This window comes from Saccopteryx bilineata, chromosome 4, assembly GCF_036850765.1.
Source record: "Saccopteryx bilineata isolate mSacBil1 chromosome 4, mSacBil1_pri_phased_curated, whole genome shotgun sequence".
Taxonomy (NCBI): Eukaryota; Metazoa; Chordata; class Mammalia; order Chiroptera; family Emballonuridae; genus Saccopteryx; species Saccopteryx bilineata.
The window spans coordinates 49,580,290-49,595,283 of NC_089493.1; the positions used below are offsets into that span (position 1 = coordinate 49,580,290).

The following is a 14,994-nucleotide window of genomic DNA, read 5'->3' on the forward strand; positions in this document are numbered from 1 at the left end:
GGTTGTGAAAACATTATCATGTTTATAATAAACGCTTTTCTAAGGTCAAGACAAATTTAAAGACTGTACATGAGTGCAGGATAAGATATGCCTGCTGAACACGGGCTTTCCATGCCATCGATGCAAACTCAGCCCCTTCTAAGCCTTTTGTGCAAAATAACCAAGAATACATTTTAAAATAATAAAGAAAAGTAAACATTAATTTTAAAGACTGCATTTGAAAACTAAATCTTTATACATTAATTTTCTTTAAGTAGTAGTGTATTTTAAAGGTAAAAACATATTCCCATATTCCTCATGCAGAGTTTCAGATTTTCCATTCTTTTCATAATTCTTACAAGGAGATATTGCCCTGTTGGGCCAAGTCATGTCTTTTTAAAGAAGTTGGTGGAAATGACTAGGGGCAGGCAGCTAGACAGACAGTTATTGTTTCACTGACATACAAGGTGTTAAAGTATCAAATTGACCTTCCTTCCATGGGCAGCCCTATTCTGTAAGGAGGGGAAGAGAAATGGAAAGTGTACTGAGTAGTGGTGATAATGAACTCTGGCCTGAATTAAGAGCAAAGAAGGAAATGTTTAGATAGTAAATGGCCCTTTGACCACACAGAAGTGTGAATGCAGTTATCTACTAAGTCTATATTGTTGGCAGTGTGATGCAGGTATATAATATTAGTACTTTCTGGTAGCAAATAGTGTTTGAGTATGTGTTGCATAACTTATTCCATAGGTAGCTTTGACCCTAATAATCTTCATGGACAGATAACAAACTTACTTCTTCAGGTTAGACTGGAAGCAAAGCCAGGACTAGCATCCAATTCTAGTCTATTGCTGTTGCTTCTTGACCTTTTAGCTAAGATCAAGTGAGACTGTTCTTTTGCATTTATGTTACGTTTGTTTTCCTGGAACTCAGGTGCTTTGTAAATCTGTCTTGTCTTATTTCAAAGTTCTTGCATGTCCTTTACTTATGGAATAAATACTTCTAAGGAAATGTGATCTTTTGAGATGAATTCAAAAGCAATTTCTGTTTAATGTATTAATTTACTATTATATAATTGAAGTCTATTCCCACAGAAGACCCATTTTTTTATATTTTTGGAAAATTTTTGTTAGTAATTCAGATTATGTCTAGTATTGTTGTATTTGGGTGTTTGTGGTATTGCAACATGTAGGTTTATAGTGCTTGCAAAGTGTTGTAACTCTTAAACTCACGGTCTACTCTTTCTTTGCAGGATGTGTTAAATTCTGATATATACCTGCCACCCTTGTCTTTGCACAGTGAGAATTCCTGCCATTTCTGGGGAGGCTCTGTCTTCACATTTAAAGTACCTGGATTGGCTTCCTTCCTCCAGCTGACCAGATAGTTAGAAAGACTACTACCATTAGTAGTAGAAGCAGCAATAGACTAATAGGATTTTTCTCCTCCAGTGGTATTGCTGCTGTTGAACATATGGTGTACCCTACCTTCATTTGACATTTGTGTAACATATTTTAGGTACTAGGCACCATACTGGATACTAAGAATACAAAGATGAGTAAAAGCAAAGGCCCTGCTCTAAAGGTCTTACCATCTAGACCAGAATTCTAAACTTTGAGGTTTCAGTTTATATAAATGAGGGCATTTATGAGCCCAGAGTTCTGTAAGCAGTATCTATATGTGTGTATGAAAGAAGCAGTGTAGTTTAATTGGCTCTGTCAGGGTAGTCCACTTAGTGGAACCTCTAAAACAAAGTATAATTTTCAGAAAGATAAAATCATGACATTCACCAAATACAGGGCGAGGCAAAGGTAGGTTTACAGTTGTTTGTGTGGAAAATAATATAATAGTTAATAAGTAATAATACAAGAATAGACTTATGTACTCACAACTGGAAACCTACTTTTGCCACATGTGTTAGTGTTTTGATTCAACTCATACTTATTGTGGAAACTCATAAGATGTTAAGCCACTTCATATGACAATTTAAGGAGGTAGGCATTTATAGGCAGTTTAATAAAGGAATGTAAGATTGTTGGTTTAAATACAAAATTCTACAGGAATATAAGCAGTAAGTTGGGTTATCTTTTCCATTGATTAGAATTTGTATCTGTACCAGACAAAAATCTCGAAATTACTCTTATAGATTTGTAAAATAGCCTAATCAGTAGAGAGCAATCAAAGGTTCAAGCACAGCACTGGACTAAAGAACACGTAGTAATCTCTTTTGCTTATTTTCAAATTTCACCTAATTTTTGTGAAAACCAAAAATATATATATATATTTGGCAAAGTCACTGTTGTTGACTTTGAAAATGCAAGGGATTTTTGCCTGACCAGACAGTGGTGCAGTCGGGTAGAGCGTAGACCTGGGATGCTGAGGAACCCAGGATCAAAACCCTGAGGTTGCTGGCTTAAGCACCAGCTCATTGGCTTGAGCGTGGGGTCATAGACATGACCCTGTGGTTGCTGGCTTGAGGCCAAAGGTGGCTGACTTGAAGCCCAAGGTCACTGGCTTAAGCAAGGGGTCACTGGCTCAGCTGGAGCCCCTGTCAAGGCATGTATGAGAAAGTAATCAATGAACAACTAAAGTGCCACAACGACGAATTGATATTCTTATCCCTCTATCCTTGTCTGTCCCCCCCCCCTTTCTCTGTCTCTAAAAGAAAAAAGAAAGAAAGAAAAGAAAATGCAAGAAATTTTTTTTCTTTGTGACAGAGAGTCAGAGAGAGGAATAGATAGGGACAGACAGGAAGGGAGAGATATGAGAAGCATCAGTTCTTCGTTGTAGTACCTTAGTTGTTCATTGATTGCTTTCTCATATGTACCTTGATGAGGGGGGAGCTACAGCAGACAGAGTGACCCCTTGCTGGAGCCACTGACTTTGGGCTCAAGCTGGTGAGCCTTGCTCAAATCAGATGAGCCTGCGCTCAAGCTGGTGACCTCAGGGTCTCGAACTTTGGGTCCTCCCGCCCTAGTCCGGCGCTCTATCTATCCACTGTGCCACCGCTTGGTCAGGCTGCAAAGGATTTTTTGTTTGTTTGTTTGTATTTTTGTGCAGTTAGAAGTGAGAGGCAGTCAGACTCCCGCATGCACCCGACTGGGATCCACCTGGCATGCCCAACCAGGGGGCGATGCTCTGCGCATCTGAGGCGTTTCTCCGTTGCTGCCGGAGCCATTGTAGGGCCTTTGGTGGAGGCTGTGGAACCATCCTCAGCACCCGGGCCATCTTTGCTCCAATGGAGCCTTGGCTGTGGGAAGGGAAAAGAGAGACAGAGAGAAAGGAGAGGGGGAAGGGTGGAGAAACAGATGAGCGCTGAATCCAACCCCCGACTTCCACACATCTGACGGGCGCTCTACCGCTGAGCCAACCGGCTAGAGTGGGATTTTTTTTTTTTTTTAATTTTTCTTAAGTGAGAACTGGCCAGGGCGGCAAGGGAATTTTTAAACCAACATTAAATATTCATTTCAGGCCCTGGCCGCTGGCTCAGTGGATAGAGCGTTGGCTTGGTGGCCTGGTGTATGGATGTCCTGGGTTCCATTCCTGGTCAGGACACACAAGAGAAAGGATAGATCAGCTGTTTCTTTCCCTCCCTCCCCTCCTCCCCTCCAGCAGCCCATTGCTCCGTTGGTTCAAGTGTAGCCCTCAGTGCTGAGGATAGTTCTGTTGGAGTGCATCAGCCTTAGGGGCTAAAAATACTTAGCTCATTAAGAATATTGGCTCAAGATGGGGTTGCTGGGTGGATTCTGGACGGGCGCGTGGGGGAATCTGCCTCACTATTTCCCCTTCTCTCACCTTAAAAATTAAAATAATAAAATATTCATTCACTATGTAGAAACATGAACATTGATGGAAAAGTAATTTTGGAAATAGAAATGTGATCTTTGACTTTTTGTTTTTTAACTTTTAAAACAGAACTTCACCTTGGGTATTTAAATACATACAGAACTAACTACAAATGGTAAAGCAGAGCAAAATGACACTACTAATGGGTAATACATGCATTGTTAACATTACTACTAAATTATGTATATCTTACCTCAAAGAGCTAGAAACATAAATGCCTTCATCACTACTCCTCAAGAACATTGAAGCTATCATATTACTGGGGGGGGGGGGAAGAGCGTGGGATATATTTGTAAATGCAGCTATTACCTGTGTCTTTGAAATGCCTTTGGTACTTTGTTCATTTGCTATTTGATTGCATACTGAGGAAAATTAGTGTAAGCATAATACATATGGGAAACATGCCTTATACTTTTTTTCAGTTCCTGGTATTTCCTTTGTAGATATCTTTTCTGTAAGATGCTCTTCAGCAGGCTAGCTGTGGAAGAGAAATGATCTGTTGTCCTACTATCTGTAGTTACAAGTGTCATAGAAAGCTAGAAAGAATAGGTTGAATTACTTTGTTCCTGAGTCTAATTTTGATTTAGGTTAAATATCGACTCCCCATCCCAACCATTAGTTTGCTCTTAGGTATCTGTCTGAAATTTAAGGGATGTGAGAGAATGTCAGAATTAGTTAATAGCAGGCAGGGGAAAAGGGGGTGGGGAGTTTCGTTTCAGAAATGCTTTTGTAATATCTGAAAGATTCTAGTATTTCTGCCTATATACCAATGTCTCATGGAACTGTTGTAGAAGATTGCACAGGATCTCTCTTGGTGCCTAGAAGAAAAGTATGGTGCTTTGAGAAAATAAAATTGATGTCACTGACCTAAGAAGGTCAAGGAAGTAGCATTGTGCTGAGTTCTGGAGGGTGTATTCAGATATTTATTGAGTACCTCCTATGTGCCAGGTGTTGTTGTTGTTGTTGTTCTTCTTCTTCTTCAGAGAGAGAGAGAGAGAGACAGAGACAGGCAGGAGGGGAGAAGGACGAGAAGCATCACCTCTTAGTTGCATCACTTTTAGTTGTTCATTGTTTGCTTCGCATATATGCCTTGACTGGGGTCGGGGTGGGGTTTCTCAAGCCAAGCCAGTGACCGCTAGCTCAAGCCAGCGACTCTGGGCTTCAAGCCATCAACCTCTGGGCTCACGTCAGTGACCTTGAGATCATGCCAATGATCCTGTGCTCAAGCCAGCAATCATGGAGTTTTAAACCTGGGACCTCAGCATCCCATGTTGATGCTCTCTTCATTTTTCCACCACCGGTCAGGCACCAGGAACTAGTCACTGTTCTTGATACTGAGGTTGTAGCAAGGCTCCTGCTCTCATAAAGCTTTCATTCTAAATGGCTATGGCAGAGAGGCCTCAGAGAGACAGAAAATAAAGAAGTAAATAATTTCCAGAAAGATCTACAGGAATTAACCAAACAAAGGAATGGGAAGAAAAGGGTTTGTGGCCAGAAGAAAGGTAGGAACGTGACTTGTTTTAAAGAACGGAGAGCAAATCACAAAAAGATGAAGCTAGTTTTGGAGACCATTGGTAAACCAGGTTAAGGAAGTCTTACAGGGTTATTTATATAACGAAACAGTTAGATTAACTTGATCAAAATTGCTTTCTGCAAAGATCACTCCAATTGAAAGCTAGAAACGAATAGGAGATCCTATGCCTTTTGTGGCCTCTTCTGGATTTTCTTTTTTTTTTTTTTTTTTTTTTCTTTTTTTTATTTTTTATATATATATATATTTTTTTATTCATTATAGAGAGGAGAGAGAAGGGGAGGGAGAGAGACAGAGAGGAGAGAGAGAGGAGAGAGAGAAGGGGGGAGGAGCTGGAAGCATCAACTCCCATATGTGCCTTGACCAGGCAAGCCCAGGGTTTCGAACTGGCGACCTCAGCATTTCCAGATTGACGCTTTATCCACTGCGCCACCACAGGTCAGGCTGGATTTTCTAAAGCCACTGAATATAACAGTAGAACTCCAGGGAGTCATTTGGAACTATTCCAAACTAAGGATGACCCAAACTGACCCAAGGGGTTCAGCCAGAACTGGATGAGTATTAGGGATGCATTTTAACTGGCTGCATTTAGTTCCCTGTCAGCCATGATTTAGTAGTGTTCTAATTTCAGTTTAATTTTGGAATGGTATATTTGGAGCAATGCTATTCCATTAAAGTGTTTTATGCTGAGTATGCAAAACATTACCTGTGTTACCATTTGACATAAATCAAGTATATGACTTCTATATTAACCATGGCCTCTCTTTCAAGGGAACAGTAGTTTGTATCTTCTCTCTTAGCCTGCATATTTGAATCAGGAAGGAATTTTAATGGAACTAATGGATTTAGCATTATCTAATGCAGTCATGTTAAAAATTAACAACCTAAAATTCTTTTCTTCTATTACATAAAACATATGATAGTTAAGTAGAAAGTTTTTGAAATATATAAAGTGTTCCACACTTCACATTTTAATGTGTAGAGACGAAGCCACACATGAAAATAACATCAAGATTAGATATGAGCACTGCTATTGTTTCTTTCAAGTAGTTTTCAGTACCCTAGTTTTCTTATTAAAAAGTACTTTGTAAATTTAAATACTACTTCTTACATACATAGCACCTTGTAATTTTTTTCTTAGTTAACCCATTAGTAGCATTTGACAGTTGATCTCTTCTTCCTTGAAATTCTTTCCTCATTTCATTTCCAGGGCACCAAACTCTGCTGTTTTCTTCTTTCCCCCCCTCTTTGGCTATCTCATCCAGGTCTTTTCCTTTGTTGAGTCCTCAGCATCTCCCTGACTGTAACCGTACTGACCTCCCCAGAGCTTAGTTTTTGGACTTCTTGTTTCTGTTTACAGTCAACTTCTTGGAGATCCCACCCAGCCTCATTGCTTCACATATGATCAGTATCTGGTGATTTCCAGTTTATATTTTTAGCTCAGACCTCTCCTGAGCTTGAATATTCAACTTCTTTCTTCATATGTCCAAATAGTAGACTTATGATAGTAAGGTGACCAACTTTTTTACAATGCAAAGGAGGACAAAAGTAAATTGAAGAAAACAATATTGTAAATAAAAGAAACATTTTATTCATTGCAACAATAATATACTAATATGATAAATGCATAATAAAAACATTTGTAATATTTTATATTGTAATTATGCTTATATGCCTATTAATTTTTAATAAATATAAGAAAAACTCATTTAGATAATATTATCTAAATGAGTACTTTTCCATTGAATGAATATTTTTTGTCAATGTATCGTTTTGTAACGATATATTGGAAATATCTGAACAAGAAATATTCTTCATATTGAATTTTATGGCAAGTGCTGCAGCTAGAGTATCAACATTCAATCTCAAGTTCTCACTTGTCCAAAAATCATTAGCAATTGAAAAAACTCTTTCAACCTCTACATTAGTTCCAGGGCAGCACAATGTAAATTGAACAAGAATAAATAAATTTTCACATGGAATATGTTCAGTTTTGAAACGGCTGAATATTTCCACCCATCTTTTTATCAATTTTGACGTGTTCATTTTCCAGTTGTATTAATTTTTCAGAATTTAAATATACTTTCAGTCTTCTAATTTCTTCAAAGAGACAATTGTCTGTTTTGATGTCTGGCATTTCTTTAGATAAAAACTCAAGACAAGATTCAATATCTGCCCAATATACTTGCAATTAAGTAAAAAAACACCATTGAAAACTGTTATTTCCTGTGATGTTTGTTTCAGACCATTCTTCGATATATTGAAAACATGTCTGGTAAAAATTCTGCACTTCTTTGATAAACTTTTCTGTTATACCTGGATTTTATTCAAGTCTGACAATTTTATTTTTATAATTAAAGGAAGAAATTTTTCTTCAAAACGAGATTTATATTGAAGGATAAAGTCATTCAAAATAAGACTAACTTCCATAGCTGAAATGTGTTCACCTTCAATCTTTTGAATTGTTTTGTGAAAAATAGATGCTTGATTATATACAAAATACATTAATATCTCAGATATTTTATTATTGAAAAACGATTCCAGGATTTTAGGACATTTCTCTAAACTTAAAAAATACGAACGGAGAGGCTCAAATAATTGTAGAACATGCTCTATAGCAGGTGTTAGAGGAAGCCATCTAACTTTTGAATATCCTAAAAGTTTTTTGTATTCAATATTTGCTTCTTCACAAAATTGTTTTAAAGTAGCAACACAAACAGTAAAACGACTAAAATGCAAATAAATTTTGGTTATTATTACTTCTACATCAATTGGCATGACACATGACACTGTGTTGATTGCATTTGACAAAATATGTGCATTATAACCTATTCCTAGTATTTTCTTTTGGAGTAACTCTTGTAATTTTACATACACATTATTCACCTCTTTGCGTCTTCGCCCACCAAAATTCATATTTGTATTATCAGCTATTAGTGCAGTAACTTTGGATTTCAAATTGTTTTCATTTATTACTCTGTATAGATGGTTTGACAAAATTTCAGAAGTTTTGCCCTCAATGGATTCTAAATTTAAAAGTTTTACTTGAATGCCCTTGATAACATTAAAATATCTTACTCTTATCGGATACAATTTAATTTCATTATGATTTGATGCATCAGATAAAATCATTACAAATGCTGCAGTTTCCATGTCCTCTGTAAGTATTTTGTCCTGGCACATGAAAATTTTGCATTGTGAAATATTTTTCAATTATTTAGTTGTACAATCCATACTAAGAAAACTTTGTGAATTATGGTATGAAATGCAAATGTTCCCTCCATTGCAGCCAACTGTTTTTCATCTTCAGAATAATTTGAAATTTTAAAAAAACTTGTTGCTTTACAACTGGAAGCTGATGCATCAATGATTGCTTATGTTTGTTGGTGGTCAAGTGTTTCGTTATCGCTGCTCTGCCCCCAATTGTAATACAAAATTCTCTGCTGCAAATATTGCAGAAAACAATGGTACCTTTCTTTGATATGAGGAATAGAAATTCCTTTTTCAGTTTATCTTTGAAATGGCATTTTCTCTCTTTTTATTTTTCCATCCCTTAAATGAAATTTAAAATTAAAAATAAAATATAGAGCTACACGAATGATGCAAGCACATTAGGAACTGAAAACGTTACATCATGGTAGGCGAATTTTCTGGAAGCTAAATTAACAAAACTAAATATCAAACAGAACCACTAATTTGGAGTGATAATTGGGTGTATTTATCATGTTCTAATTAAAAAACATCTGTTTTATGCAACTATTTAATCAAAATACGTTATTAATAGATATGGTTTCAGGGTAGAGTTCCACTTTAAAACTCGAATTTCAGGAAAATGCTTGTAAATAAAATTACACATATTTGGAAATTATTAAATAGATAATGAATTAATAAAATGTGAATTATGCTTACCTGTCTGATTAAATATTCACTGAGAAAGAAATAATCGTGAGTCTACAATGTTGTACGTGCCGTGTTGTGTTTCAGTAAGAAGTACACAAAGCCATTTTCATGCTCAGTATATCGCGCACTCTCAAGGTCTCCCATGCAGAGCGTAGGGGTCTCATAATCGCGTCTTACCACACTGTACTGCACTGTACTGATCCTTGACGGATAGTCAGGATCGTCATGTCAAATACAAATACATCACATCACATGCAATGGGTCGACACTGCATCAATCAAATATGAACATTTACAGATTAGTCTTCCAACATCAAAAAGGAGAACATGCAGGAGGACACTTTTCAAGAGAGGACGGAACTTAGTAGGAAAGACTGTCCTCCCTAAAGGAGGATGATTGGTCACCTTAATGATAGGAATCTCAACCAATATTGAACTCCTTCTCTTTCCCCCAAAGTTAATACTTTCGTAGTATTTCCCATATCAATAAGTGACTACTCCATCATTGTAGTTGTTTAAAAAAAAAAGGTTATTCTTGAATCCTGTCTTTTATAACCCATATCTAATCTGTCAGTAAATCCTTTTAGCTCTACTTCACATTATAGCTATATTCAATTACCATTTCTTACTCTTCCACTTCTACCACCTAGGACCAAGTCATCATCACCAGTCAGTCTCCTGAAGTATTAAGATAGCCTCTTAACTGGTCTCCTGTCTTCTACCTTTGTCCCATACAGTCTTTTCTCAACACAGTAGAGGTGAGATCATGTAACTCCTTTGTTTAGAACTCTTGTCAGTGCTTCTCAGAACACTAGTGAAAGTCCTTCTAAGCCCTGTCTACAGCAGGAGTCCCCAAACTTTTTACACAGGGGGCCAGTTCACTGTCCCTCAGACCATTGGAGGGCCGGACTATAAAAAAACTATGGCCTGACCAGGCGGTGGCACAGTAGAGAGAGCGTCGGACTGAGATGCGGAAGGATCCAGGTTCGAGACCCCAGGGTCGTCAGCTTGAGCGCGGGCTCATCTGGTTTGAGCAAAAAGCTCACTGGCTTGAACCCAAGGTCGCTGGCTCCAGCAAGGGGTTCCTCGGTCTGCTGAAGGCCCACGGTCAAGGCACATATGAGAAAGCAATCAATGAACAACTAAGAAGTTGCAACGCGCAACGAGAAACTGATGATTGATGCTTCTCATCTCTCTCCATTCCTGTCTGTCTGTCCCTGTCTATCTCTGCCTCTGTAAAAAAAAAAACAAAAAAAAAACAAACTATGAACAAATCCCTATGCATATTGCACATATCTTATTGTAAAGTAAAAAAACAAAATGGGAACAAATACAATATTTAAAATAACAAGTAAATTTAAATCAACAAACTGACCAGTATTTCAATGGGAACTATGGGCCTGCTTTTGGCTAATGAGATGGACAATGTCTGGTTCCATATTTGTCACTGCTAACTGTAACAAGTGATATGATACGCTTCCGGAGCCATGAGGCCTGCGTCCCGCGTCACCGGAAGTAGTACTGTACGTGAGCGAAGCTGCACTTTGTGGCATCCGCATCCTGTGTCCTCTCACTGACCACCAATGAAAGACGTGCCCCTTCTGGAAGTGTGGTGGGGGCCGGATAAATGGGCTAGGGGCCGCATGTGGCCTGCAGGCCGTAGTTTGGGGACCTCTGCTCTACAGTCTGCTGCTGCCTCCCTCTCCCTTTACCTCACTGACTTAATTGATTATGTCTTTTTTTTTTTTTTTTTGCTTTACTCTTGCTTTATACTGGCATCCTTGTACCTATAACACTTAGACATCTTCTAGTATTAGGGCTTTTGTACTTGCTGTTTCTTCTGCCTACAATCTTTTTGAAGATGAAAACAAGAGTGGACCTTTTACCACATTTAAGTCTTCAGGCAAGCAACCATTATCTTCTTGAAGAAGGGAAGAAGGCACCTCTTATGGCCTGTCAAAAATTGCTAAATCCCCTGTTTCCTGGTCATTCCTATGTAGATGTTAAGAATATGAGCCAATCCAAGTTTATTATCATCTTTCGTAAACCCACATCTTCAGGATAAGTGATATGCTTAGTTCTATAGTCAGAAATCTGTTCATCATCTCTTTCTCACATCAGGCTCACAGCTAATCAACGCTGAGTCTTGAGTCTTTCTCCCAAAAGGAATTTCTAACATTTTTTTCTAACTTTTTGCTATGTATACCCAAAAGAATTTTGAAAAATTCACACATTTTTATGTTGACATCTAAAAATTTTCATCAAGTTCAAATAATTGCAGAGGATATAATTTTGTGTTCTGAATACTAATGTTTTGTTTTATTTATTTTAAGACTTTATTTGTTGATTTTAGAGAGAGGAGAGTAAGAAAAAGGGTGGGGGAGGGGGAGCGGGAAGCATCAACTGGTTGTAGTTGCTTCTTACATGTGCCTTGACCAGGCAAGCCTGGGGTTTCGAATTGGCAATGTCTGATTCCAGGTCGTGGCTTTATCTACTGCACCACCGTAGGTCAGGCAAATACTGATGTTTTAATATAAAACAGTTTCATCAGTCTTTTAAATGTATCCAGTGAAATCAGTACCATAGTAATTTGATATTCACCATCCATCCTTTTTAACATATATATGACAAAGTGCTTTTTTAAAAGTTGAAATTTTATATTCTTTTTTCTGTGAACTTATCATTCCACTTCTGTGTAATTATATATGTATCTATCTATCTATATATTTTTTAATTTATTTTATTTTTTTTAGACAGAGACAGAATCAGAGAGAGGGATAGATAGGGACAGAGAGACAGGAAGAGAGAGAGATGAGAAGCATCAATTCTTCACTGCAGCACCTTAGTCATTCACTGATTGCTTTCTCATATGTGCCTTGACCGGGAGACTACAGCAGAGCGAGTGACCCCTTGCTCAAGCCAGTGACCTTGGGCTTCAAGCCAGCCACCTTTGGGCTCAAGCCAGTGACCATGGGGTCATGTCTGTGATCCCACGCTCAAGCCAGTAACCCTGCGCTCAAGCTGGTGAGCCCATGCTCAAGCTGGGTGAGCCCGTGTTCAAGCCAGCGACCTTGGGGTTTCAAACCTGTCTGCATCCCAGTCTGATGCTTTATCACTGTGCCACCGCCTGGTCAGGCTATATATATATTTTTTTAAGTGAGAGGAGGGGAGATAATGAGACACCTGCATGCATGTGCCCCCACTGGGATCCATCCAGCAACTACCGTCTTGGACTAGTGCTTGATTCAACTGAGCTATTTTTAGTGCCTGAGACTGATGCACTCCAGTGGAGTTATTCTCAGTGCCCACGCCAACACCTGAACCAGTGGAGCCACTGGCTGCAGGAGGGAAAGAGGGAGAGAAGGGAGAGAGAGAGACAGAGAGAGAGAGAGAGAGAAAGAGAAGTAGATGGTCACTTCTCTTGTGTGACCTGACCAGGAATCAAAGCCAGGACATCCATATGCCAGGCCAACGCTCTATCCACTGAGCCAACCAGCCAAGACCATAATTATATTCTAATATAATATTTTTGTGTTTAATAGTCTTTCATTGATTTTTCCTTTGTATTTATACTTTGCAACCACAGAAAAGTGTATTAAATCTTTAAAAATTTCCCCAATGACTATAAAGCTTTTTAAAACCTTTCCTTTGGGTTGAATTCTTAGTAGGCCATAGTTGATCAAAAGAACATGAATGTCGGCCCTGGCCGGTTGGCTCAGCGGTAGAGCGTCGGCCTGGCGTGCGGGGGGCCCAGGTTCGATTCCCGGCCAGGGCACATAGGAGAAGCGCCCATTTGCTTCTCCACCCCCCCTCCTTCCTCTGTGTCTCTCTCTTCCCCTCCCGCAGCCGAGGCTCCATTGGAGCAAAGATGGCCCGGGCGCTGGGGATGGCTCCTTGGCCTCTGCCCCAGGCGCTAGAGTGGCTCTGGTCGCGGCAGAGCGACGCCTCGGAGGGGCAGAGCATCGCCCCCTGGTGGGCAGAGCGTAGCCCCTGGTGGGCGTGCCGGGTGGATCCCGGTCGGGCGCATGCGGGAGTCTGTCTGACTGTCTCTCCCCGTTTCCAGCTTCAGAAAAATACAAAAAAACCCCCCAAAAAACCCATGAATATCATAAATTTTGAAAAATAATCATAAAGCTTTATTGAAAAAACATTATTCAGTGATATTTATGTAGCTGTTTGCATTATGTTTACATTTATGTTTAATGGGTGAAGATTACCTATTGCTAGAATGAGACAGTGTCTTGCCATCATGAATCAGGCGGGATTTAGCATTGGTTCTGTTCCTGTTTTCCGTTTCTGTAGATGTAAGTCCTGACAACCCTTGTTAACATAAATAGAAGAAAAAAATTAAAAGCAGTCAAGCTCATTTTTAAAACTTTCTTCAAATATATGCCAAAATTTATACTGTGAACTATCAAAAGTTATTTTTAATGATCTATCAGCCAGCAATTGAGTTAGGTTCTTCAGTTTTGTTTAAAGCAAAAAATTGGAAACCATCTGACTTGTAAAATAATTTGTTCCCTGGTCTTTAGAATTACTCACTATTTTATTTTTTAGCTTTTCCAGGCCTTGTCAAATGATGAATAGTTTTAAATGTTACTTTTCACTTTTTTAGTTAGAGGTACTTTGTTTAGTCCAATATATCGTACACCTTAGCCATGGCAATTTTTGTTGATAAAATGTGTTTTACCTTAACTCATTCTTTAAATATATTTTCATTGAATCATTGGAGATGCAGATCTAGCTTATTGTGTTAGTTTTCTGTTGCTGCATAACCAATTATCAAAAACTTAGTGGCTTAATATAATACATGTACTCTTTCCTAGTTTCTGTAAGTCCAGACACAACCTGGCTAGCTGGGTTCTCTGTTTAGAGTCTCACACTGATGAAATAAAAGGTTTTTTTGGCTGGGGCTGCAGTCTCATCTGAGATTTAGGGTCGTCTTCCAAGATTATGTGGTTATTGGCAAATTCATTTTCTTGTAGTTCCATATCTGAGCCCTTAGCTCCTACAAGCTGCCACCATTCCTTGCCATGTGACTCTTCCTATAACTCAGTTTGCTTCTTCCAGGCCAACAGGAATGCATCTGTTGCTGTTTTTTAAAAGTCTCACACTTCTAGACCCTTTTTAAAGGGCTCACCTGATTTAGGTCAGGCCCACTGAGGATAATCTGCCTTAACTGATTAGGGACTTTAGTAACCTTCACAATATACAGTAACCTGATCACAGGAGTGATATTTCATTATATCATTTTATGGAAGATATCTACCACATGACCTAATTGTCAGGGTCAGTTTTAATTGTTGAGTTAACCAGCCTAATCATATTTCTCTTCTTTCAGACGTCTGGCCTAATTTTTCAATTCTAATGAATGTATGACATGTCACATGCCAACTATCTCACTTCTGAATTCTAATTGTAAGATAGATAAGGTATGAAAACTTGCTTTGCATTTTTTCTCCTGAATGAAATAAAATAATACTGCCTTTAGTGTTTCTTTTTTTTTAAATTAAAAATATTTTTTTTTCCATTGGGAGAGAGAGGAGGGGAGAGTGTGAGAGAGAGAGCGAAGCATCAACTCATTCTGCTTAGTTCTGTTCAGTTGTGTATTCGTTGATTACTTCTCATGTACCCTGATTGGGGATCAAACCCACAGCCCTGGTGTTACGGGATGATGCTCTAACTGACTGAGCTAACTGGCCAGGGCAAAAATAGGTAATATATTTTTTAAGGTTTTCACTA

At 38.6% G+C, this 14,994-nt stretch overlaps 1 protein-coding gene across 1 annotated transcript in view; it reads left to right on the forward strand.

Annotated features, from left to right (window-relative positions):
• Positions 1-14,994, forward strand: part of SOS2 (SOS Ras/Rho guanine nucleotide exchange factor 2) — a 100,970-nt gene that overhangs the window by 1,046 nt on the left and 84,930 nt on the right. The window lies entirely within an intron of this gene.